Here is a 10,214-nt window from a genome sequence, read left to right on the forward strand (position 1 = left end):
CATTCAACCCTCTCCTCTCCTCTCCTCTCCTCAGATGTGGTCTCATTCTAATCATTCTCTCCTGTGTTTATGAACAGTATTCATAACTCTCTCTGTTTGTCCCCTGGAGATAATGTCCCTCCCTTCACATTGTAATAATATACTACTTTACTGTTCAGATGACCTCCTCCCTTTGTCCACTGCTGACCTGGGCTGTGTGTGTGTGTGTGTGTGTGTGTGTGTGTGTGTGTGTGTGTGTGTGTGTGTGTGTGTGTGTGTGTGTGTGTGTGTGTGTGTGTGCGTGTGTGCCTGTTTGTCCACTTTTGTGTGTGTGTGTGTGTGTGTGTGTGTTTGTCCACTGCTGTGTGTGTGTGTGTGTGTGTGTGTGTGTGTGTGTGTGTGTGTGTGTGTGTGTGTGTGTGTGTGTGTGTGTGTGTGTGTGTGTGTGTGTGTGTGTGTGTGTGTGTGTGTGTGTGTGTGTGTGTGTGTGTGTGTTAGTGTGTTTGTCCACTGCTGTGTGTGTGTGTGTGTGTGTGCGCGTGCGTGTGCGTTTGTCCACTCCTGACCTGGGTGGGCCGGTCTTTCCCCTCCAGGATCTGAACAGAAATATTACAGATGGGAAGCATCACGTTGTCTCTGTTATCTGGAAGGATCTGACTGGTTCTCATCTATCACCGTAGAGAACGTAGAGGAGCTTCCATTTCCAAACAAGACATCTGGTCATCAGTTGGAAAATACAGCTTATTATGTTAATAAACTGGAACACTACTGTCTCTAGTTAAACACCTGACTGGAACACTACTGTCTCTAGTTAAACACCTGACTGGAACACTACTGTCTCTAGTTAAACACCTGACTGGAACACTACTGTCTCTAGTTAAACACCTGACTGGAACACTACTGTCTCTAGTTAAACACCTGACTGGAACACTACTGTCTCTAGTTAAACACCTGACTGGAACACTACTGTCTCTAGTTAAACAGCTGACTGGAACACTACTGTCTCTAGTTAACCTGTTAGGGCTAGGGGGCAGCATTGACACGGCTGGATAAAAAACATACCCGATTTAATCTGGTTACCACTCCTACTCAGTAACTAGAATATGCATATACTTATTACATATGGATAGAAAACACCCTAAATTTTCTAAAACTGTTTGAATGGTGTCTGTGAGTATAACAGAACTCAAATGCCAGGTCAAAACCTGAGAGATTCCTTTACAGGAAGTGGCCTGTCTGACCATTTCTGGAACTTCTTTGCCATCTCTATCATTTACTAAGGATCTCTGCTCTAACGTGACACTTCCCACGTCTTCCATAGGCTCTCAGAGCCCGGGAAAAAACAGAATGTCGTCATTCCAGCCCCAGGCTGAAACACATTATCGCCTTTCTCAAGTGGCCCATCAAGAGACACTAGCTTATGCGCGTGACCCCGACCGCCCCCGCCTTTGGGATTTTTTCCTCTGTTTGCCGAAAAGGAGATTCCCTGTCGGAATATTATCGCTTTTCTACGAGAAAAATGACGTAAAAATTGATTTTAAACAGCGGTTGACATGCTTCGACGTACGGCAATGGAATACTTTGAATTTTATTGTCAGGAATTGCGCCAAGCGCGTGACACTTCTTTACTATTTCGGATAGTGTCTGGAACGCACGAACAAAACGCCGCTATTCGGATATAACGATGGATTATTTTGGACCAAACCAACATTTGTTATTGAAGTAGCTGTCCTGGGTGTGCATTCTGACGAAGACAACAAAAGGTAATGACATTTTTATAATAGTAAATATGATTATGGTGAGTGCTAAACTTGCCGGGTGTCTAAATAGCGAGCCCGTGATGCCTGGGCTATGTACTTAGAATATTGCAAAATGTGCTTTCACCAAAAAGCTATTTTAAAATCGGACATATCGAGTGCATAGAGGAGGTCTGTATCTATAATTCTTAAAATAATTGTTATGCTTTTTGTGAACGTTTATCGTGAGTAATTTAGTAAAATGTTAACGAATTCCCCGGAAGTTTGCGGGGGGTATGCTAGTTCTGAACGTCACATGCTAATGTAAAAAAGCTGGTTTTTGATATAAATATGAACTTGATTGAACAAAACATGCATGTATTGTATAACATAATGTCCTAGGGTTGTCATCTGATGAAGATCATCAAAGGTGAGTGCTGCATTTAGCTGTCTTCTGGGTTTTGGTGACATTATATGCTGGCTTGAAAAATGGGTGTCTGATTATTTCTGGCTTGGTACTCTGCTGACATAATCTAATGTTTTGCTTTCGTTGTAAAGCCTTTTTGAAATCGGACAGTGTGGTTAGATTAACGAGAGTCTTATCTTTAAATGGCTGTAAAATAGTCATATGTTTGAGAAATTGAAGTAATAGGATTTTTAAGATTTTGAAAATCGCGCCACAGGCTGGCAGTGGCTGTTACGTAGGTGGGACGAATTCGTCCCGCCGGTCCCATAGAGGTTAAACACCTGACTGGAACACTACTGTCTCTAGTTAAACACCTGACTGGAACTGAGGATTCCTTTACACCTTTCTGTGAGAAGAAGCGAGGGAGGGAGAAGGAGAGAGTTTGAGAGATCGGAGGGGGAAGAGAGGGAGAGGGAGTGAGAGAGAAGGAGAGAGTTTGAGAGATAGGACAGGGAAGAGAGGGAGAGGGAGGGAGGGAGGGAGGGAGAGAGAGAAGGAGAGAGTTTGAGAGATCGGACGGGGGAAGAGAGGGAGAGGGAGGGAGAGAGGGGTAGAGTTTGAGAGATCGGAGGGGGAAGAGAGGGAGGGAGAGGGAGAGAGAGAAGGAGAGAGTTTGAGAGATCGGAGGGGGAAGAGAGGGAGAGGGAGGGAGGGAGGGAGAGAGAGAAGGAGAGAGTTTGAGAGATCGGGCGGGGGAAGAGAGGGAGAGGGAGGGAGGGAGAGAGAGAAGGAGGGAGTTTGAGAGATCGGAGGGGGAAGAGAGGGAGGGAGGGAGGGAGAGAAGGAGAGAGTTTGAGAGATGAGAGGGAGAGGGAGGGAGAGAGTTTGAGCGATAGGACGGGGGAAGAGAGGGAGAAGGAGAGAGAGTGTAAACAGTCCTGGGTATCCCACTACCGCGATGGTCATTGTTAGTTCTGCTCTCACCCACACAATGGATATTTAAAATGATCCATCTGGTTCCTTCAACTAAACATCTGATATCCATTCACCAACACACACAGATAGTTATAATGAACACACAGACAACCCACACAGTAGAACCAGTCTCATAGCAGCTGGGGATCACACGTCAATTATACACATTCCACAGCGTAATGATGAGGAAATCACTTCAACCCATTCTGGCAACCAGGCACATATATGGACCGCACTTCCGTTATTCTCTCTCTCTCTCTCTCTCTCTCTCTCTCTCTCTCTCTCTCTCTCTCTCTCTGTCACTCTCTGTCTCTCTCTCTGTCTGTCTCTCTCTCTCTCTCTCTCTCTGTCTCTCTCTCCGTCTCTCTCTCAATTCAATTCAATTCAATTCAATTCGCTTTATTGGCATGACGTAACAATATACATATTGCCAAAGCTTATTTTGGATATTTACAATATAAAAATAAATAAAAATGAGAATGAAATATTGTCAACGGGACAACAGTAACAACAATAACCAAGGGTCAAAATAACCATACATTCAACAATAACAATAATCATACAGTAGAGGACATGTGCAGGTTTATTGGTCTGTCAGACACTGTCCCTCAACTTATGGCAGGCAGCAATGTAGTGCGCTGCCAACACACAGCTCTCTGCGTCCTCCCCCAACAGGACGGGTAGCCTATCCTCATCAGAGAGGTCTTTGAAACCTTGAATAAGGGTTTCAAATTTGGGGAAATGACACTCTCTAATTGTTTTATATTTTTGACATTTTGTCAGGAAATGCAGCTCCGTCTCAGGTTCTGCTGTGGTGCAGTGGTTGCACAGCCTTTCCTCTACAGGGAGCCAGGTTTTCCTGTGTCTAACCTTCTCAATGGCAAGGCTGTGCTCACTGAGCCTGTACTTTGTCAAGGTTTTTCTAAGGTTTTGATCAGTAACCATGGTCAAATATTTAGCCATAGTGTACTGTCGATTTAGGGCCAGATAGCACTGCATTTTGCTTTGTGTTTGTGCTTGTGTTTCCCAATAAGCAATGTAGTTTTGTTTTGACTGTGTTGTAATTTGGTTTATTCTGATTGATTGGATGTTCTGGTCCTGAGGCTTCAGTGTGTTAGTAGAACAGGTTTGTGAACTCAGCCCCAGGACCAGCTGGGGCTGACTCTTTTCTTTGCTCAGCTCTTGGCATTGCAGGGCTTGGTAATGATATGAGAGGGGGTCACTGTATTTTAGATGTTTCCAAAACTTAATTGCTCTTTTTTGAGTTTTTATTATTAGTGGATATTGGCCTAATTCTGCCCTGCATGCATTGTTTGTGTCTCTGTCTCTCTCTCTCTGTCACTCTGTCTCTCTCTCTCTCTGTCTCTGTCTCTCTCTCTCTGTCTGTCTCTGTCTCTGTCTCTGTCTCTCTCTCTCTCTCTCTCTCTCTCTCTCTGTCTCTCTCTCTCCGTCTCTCTCTCTCTCTCTCTCTGTCTCTGTCTCTCTCTCTCTGTCTCCCTCTCTGTCTCTCTCTGTCTCTCTCTCTCTCTATGTAAATGTGTAGAGGGAACTCCCCTCATTCATGTAGTCTCAACACTAAGAGTCCCAAAATGGCACCCAATAACTGACACTACATGATCAAAAGTATGTGGACGCCTACTCGTCAAACATCTCATTCCAAAATCATGGACATTAATATGGAGTTGGTCCCCCCCCCCCCCCCCCCTTTGCTGCTATAACAGCCTCTACTCTTCAGGGAAGTCATTAATATGGAGTTGGTCCCCCCCCCCTTTGCTGCTATAACAGCCTCCACTCTTCAGGGAAGTCATTAATATGGAGTTGGACCCCCCCCCCCCCCCCTCCCTTTGCTGCTATATCAGCCTCCACTCTTCAGGGAAGTCATTAATATGCAGTTGGTTCCCCCTTTGCTGCTATAACAGCCTCCTCTCTTCAGGGAAGGCATTAATATGGAGTTGGTCCCCCCTTTGCTGCTATAACAGCCTCCACTCTTCAGGGAAGGCATTAATATGGAGTTGGTCCCCCCTTTGCTGCTATAATAGCCTCCACTCTTCAGGGAAGTCATTAATATGGAGTTGGTCCCCCCTTTTGCTGTTATAACAGCCTCCACTCTTCAGGGCAGTCATTAATATGGAGTTGGTCCCCCCCTTTGCTGCTATAACAGCCTCCACTCTTCAGGGAAGTCAATAATATGGAGTTGGTCCCCCCCATTTGCTGCTATATCAGCCTCCACTCTTCAGGGAAGTCATTAATATGGAGTTGGTTCCCCCTTTGCTGCTATAACAGGCTCCACTCTTCAGGGAAGTCATTAATATGGAGTTGGACCCCCCCCCCCTTTGCTGCTATATCAGCCTCCACTCTTCAGGGAAGTCATTAATATGGAGTTGGTTCCCCCTTTGCTGCTATAACAGCCTCCACTCTTCAAGGAAGTCATTAATATGGAGTTGGTCCCCCCTTTGCTGCTATAACAGCCTCCACTCTTCAGGGAAGTCATTAATATGGAGTTGGTTCCCCCTTTGCTGCTATAACAGCCTCCACTCTTCTGGGAAGGCTTTCCACTAGATGTTGGAACGTTGTTGCAGGGGACTTGCTTCCATTCAGCCACAAACTCTGTCAAACTCTTGACATTTTTTGTACGTTGAACACCTGAACTCTTCAACTCAGGCTGAGATCTATGGACTCTCTTCCTGTATGGGACCTTGTATATTTTCTATATAGCTATAAACTGTAATAGTGGAATAAAATGTTTTGTGTATTGTCTCTACGTTTGAATATTTAAGTAATTGTTGTGCAGTTAACAATTAGGGCCCGGTATGTTAGAGACGATTTGGACATAGTTGTATAAAATATATTAAATATATTAAATGTGAATGTATATGATGAAATATTAGGTACGTACCTTTATGATTTATATTTACCTGATTGAGATGTATTAATTTGTTATTAGTGTAACTTAGTTTTTGGCCCCCCCTCTTGCCCATTCATTGTACTGTGGTAAGGGTGTTAGGAGAAAGACAGGAAGTTGGGCCTTCCGGGTGGAGGGAGGAGTCCTAGCTAGACGCAGGAAGTGGTATAGTCTTTTGACCAGACAAACAAACAAACAAGCTCATAATACGTATTTCCATGTCAAGTAATCTCTGCTTTAAGTTGGAGAATAAAACATTTGTTATTGTTGTTGTGAGATATAAGAAGAATAAACATGTTTTGTTGTTGTGAGATATAAGAATAAACCTTTTTAGTTGTTGTTAGATTTTAGAAGAATAAACCTTTTTTTGTTGTTGTTAGATATAAGAATAAACCTTTTTTGTTGTTGTGAGATATAAGAAGAATAAACCTTTTTTGTTGTTGTGAGATATAAGAATAAACCTTTTTTGTTGTTAGATTTTAGAAGAATAAACTTTTTTTTGTTGTTGTGAGATATAAGAAGAATAAACCTTTTTTGTTGTTGTGAGATATAAGAAGAATAAACCTTTTTTGTTGTTGTGAGATATAAGAATAAACCTTTTTTGTTGTTGTGAGATATAAGAATAAACCTTTTTTGTTGTGAGATTTTAGAAGAATAAACCTTTTTGTTGTTGTTGTGAGATATAAGAAGAATAAACCTTTTGTAACGGTTGTCTTCATGAATGGACCAAGGCGCAGCAGGTATGTGAATACTCATGGTTATTTTATTACCAAAAAAAGAGTAAAGCATCCACTTGAAAAAAACAATGACGGTGACAACAGTAGCAGTTTTACAGGCTATACACGCAGTGTAAAAACAACTACCCACAAACCCAAGTGACAAACATACTCCTACATATATGACTCCCAATCAGGAACAACGATCCCCAGCTGTTCCTGATTAGGAGCCACAAGACCAACACAGAACACAAGACTGCCACGTCCTGACCCCAAAACTACAACAACAGCTCCATCTGCTGGTCAGGACGTGACAGTACCCCCCCCTCAAGGTGCAGACCCCGGAATGCACCTAACAATGAAAAAACACCAACAAACAAAAATCCCCAACAAAACCCATAAACAATAACCCCTAAACAATAAGGGAGGGAAGGGAGGGTGGCTGCCGTCAATGACGGCACTGTGCTACACCCTCCCTCCCCAACCCACCTATCCTGGAGGTGGCTCCGGTGCAGGACGTGGACCCTGCTCCACCCTCGGCGTCGCCCACTTCGGTGGAGCCGATAGCTGCGCCAGGCAGACGGACCACTCGGGCTGACCCTGGCAGACGGACCACTCGGGCTGGGTCGGAAGGCATGCGGGCCACTCGGGCTGGGCCGGAAGGCATGCGGGCCACTCGGGCTGGGCCGGAAGGCATGCGGGCCACTCGGGCTGGGCCGGAAGGCATGCGGGCCACTCGGGCTGGGCCGGAGGGCAGGAGGACCACTCGGGCTGGGCCGGAGGGCAGGAGGACCACTCGGGCTGGACCGGAGGGCAGGAGGACCACTCGGGCTGATCCTGACAGGCCGGGCACCCTGGCAGATCAGGGCAGGCGGGCACCTCTGGCAGAACAGGGCAGTCCGGCCACTCCGGCAGAACAGGGCAGTCCGGCCACTCCGGCAGAACAGGGCAGTCCGGCCACTCCGGCAGAACAGGGCAGTCCGGCCACTCCGGCAGAACAGGGCAGTCCGGCCACTCCGGCAGAACAGGGCAGTCCGGCCACTCCGGCAGAACAGGGCAGTCCGGCCACTCCGGCAGAACAGGGCAGTCCGGCCACTCCGGCAGAACAGGGCAGTCCGGCCACTCCGGCAGAACAGGGCAGTCCGGCCACTCCGGCAGAACAGGGCAGTCCGGCCACTCCGGCAGAACAGGGCAGTCCGGCCACTCCGGCAGAACAGGGCAGTCCGGCCACTCCGGCAGAACAGGGCAGTCCGGCCACTCCGGCAGAACAGGGCAGTCCGGCCACTCCGGCAGAACAGGGCAGTCCGACCTCTCTGGCGACTGTTGACTGGCGGGCAGCTCTGACGACTGTTGACTGGCGGGCAGCTCTGACGACTGTTGACTGGCGGGCAGCTCTGACGACTGTTGACTGGCGGGCAGCTCTGACGACTGTTGACTGGCGGGCAGCTCCGACTCAGGATTCACCAGGCTGGGGAGACATAACGGAGGCCTGGCTTGAGGAGGTGGCACAGGAGAGACCAGGGTGGAGAGACCCACTGGAGGACCGGTCCGTGGAGGAGACACGGGCTTGACCAGGATAGGGAGACCCACTGGAGGACTGGTCTGTGGAGGAGACACGGGTTTGACCAGGATAGGGAGACCCACTGGAGGACTGGTCCGTGGAGGAGGCACGGGCTTGACCAGGATAGGAAGACATGCAGGAGGCTTGGTTCTGGGCGTAGGTACAGGATGTGCAGGGCTGGGAAGACATGGAGGAGGCCTGTTTCTGGGCGCAGGCACAGTCTTTACCAGACAACCAGCACGCACCTCAGGACGAGTATGGAGAGCTGCCTCAGGTGACATCATACCCACGACACGCTCATTAGGGCGAATGCCGTACTTTATGCACCACACTAGCAGCTCGCTCATCTCTCTCTCTCCTAATTTTCCCATTAACCCCGTCACAGTCTCTGTCTCATAGCCCTCGCTCACCTCCAATGTCATCCCGACTGGCTCTGGTTCCGACCTCAGCTCCACCGACTGTCCCGTGTGCCCCCCCCAAAAAAAATATTGGGGCTGCCTCTCGCGCTCGTTGCGCTCTCTCTCCTCGTAGTATCGCCTCTCCGCTCTCGCCGCTTCAATCTCCCACTGCGGGAGGCGATAATCCCCAGCCTGAGTCCATGGTCCCTCTCCGTCCAGGATCTGTTCCCATGTCCATTTGTCCATAACGCAGTAGTCCTGCTGCTCCTTCCTCTTCCGCCGCTTGGTCCTGGTTTGGTGGGTAATTCTGTAACGGTTGTCTTCATGAATGGACCAAGGCGCAGCAGGTATGTGAATACTCATGGTTATTTTATTACCAAAAAAAGAGTAAAGCATCCACTTGGAAAAAACAATGACGGTGACAACAGTAGCAGTTTTACAGGCTATACACGCAGTGTAAAAACAACTACCCACAAACCCAAGTGACAAACATACTCCTACATATATGACTCCCAATCAGGAACAACGATCCCCAGCTGTTCCTGATTAGGAGCCACAAGACCAACACAGAACACAAGACTGCCACGTCCTGACCCCAAAACTACAACAACAGCTCCATCTGCTGGTCAGGACGTGACACCTTTTTTGTTGTTGTGAGATATAAGAAGAATAAACCTTTTTTGTTGTTGTGAGATATAAGAATAAACCTTTTTTTGTTGTTGTGAGATATAAGAATAAACCTTTTTGTTGTTGTTGTGAGATATAAGAATAAACCTTTTTTGTTGTTGTGAGATATAAGAAGAATAAACCTTTTTTGTTGTTGTGAGATATAAGAAGAATAAACCTTTTTGTTGTTGTTGTGAGATATAAGAATAAACCTTTTTTTGTTGTTGTGAGATATAAGAATAAACCTTTTTGTTGTTGTTGTGAGATAGAAGAATAAACATTTTTTGTTGTTGTTAGATTTTAGAAGAATAAACCTTTTTTTGTTGTTGTGAGATATAAGAAGAATAAACCTTTTTTGTTGTTGTGAGATATAAGAAGAATAAACATGTTTTGTTGCACCATATCCCTGGATCTCATTGAATGTTTTGACCGTTTGAAAACTTTATCTGCGGACTGTATGTGAACGAAAAAGCTCTGCTTTCAGACAGCGGCTACGGTCGAGAGGAAAGGAAGCCACTACAATTAGTGAGGTCGGGACACTGATGTCGGGCGATTAGGTCCCGGCTCGCAGTCGGCGTTCCAATTCATCCCAAAGGTGTTCGATGGGGTTGAGGTCAGGGCTCTGTGTGGGCCAGTCAAGTTCTTCTACACTGATCTGGACAAACCATTTCTGTATGGACCTCACTTTGTGCACGGGGGCATTGTCAGGCTGAAACAGGAAAAGGGCCTTCCCCCTGAACTGTTGCCACAAAGTTGGAAGCACAGTATCGTCTAGAATGTCATTGTATTCTGTAACGTTAAGATTTCCCTTCAATGGAACTAAGGTGTTGTCACGACTTCCGCCGAAGTTGGTGCTTCTCCTTGTTCAGGCGGCG

Source organism: Salmo salar, unplaced genomic scaffold (genome assembly GCF_965601325.2).
Source record: "Salmo salar unplaced genomic scaffold, fSalSal1 ptg000229l, whole genome shotgun sequence".
NCBI classification, from domain to species: domain Eukaryota; kingdom Metazoa; phylum Chordata; class Actinopteri; order Salmoniformes; family Salmonidae; genus Salmo; species Salmo salar.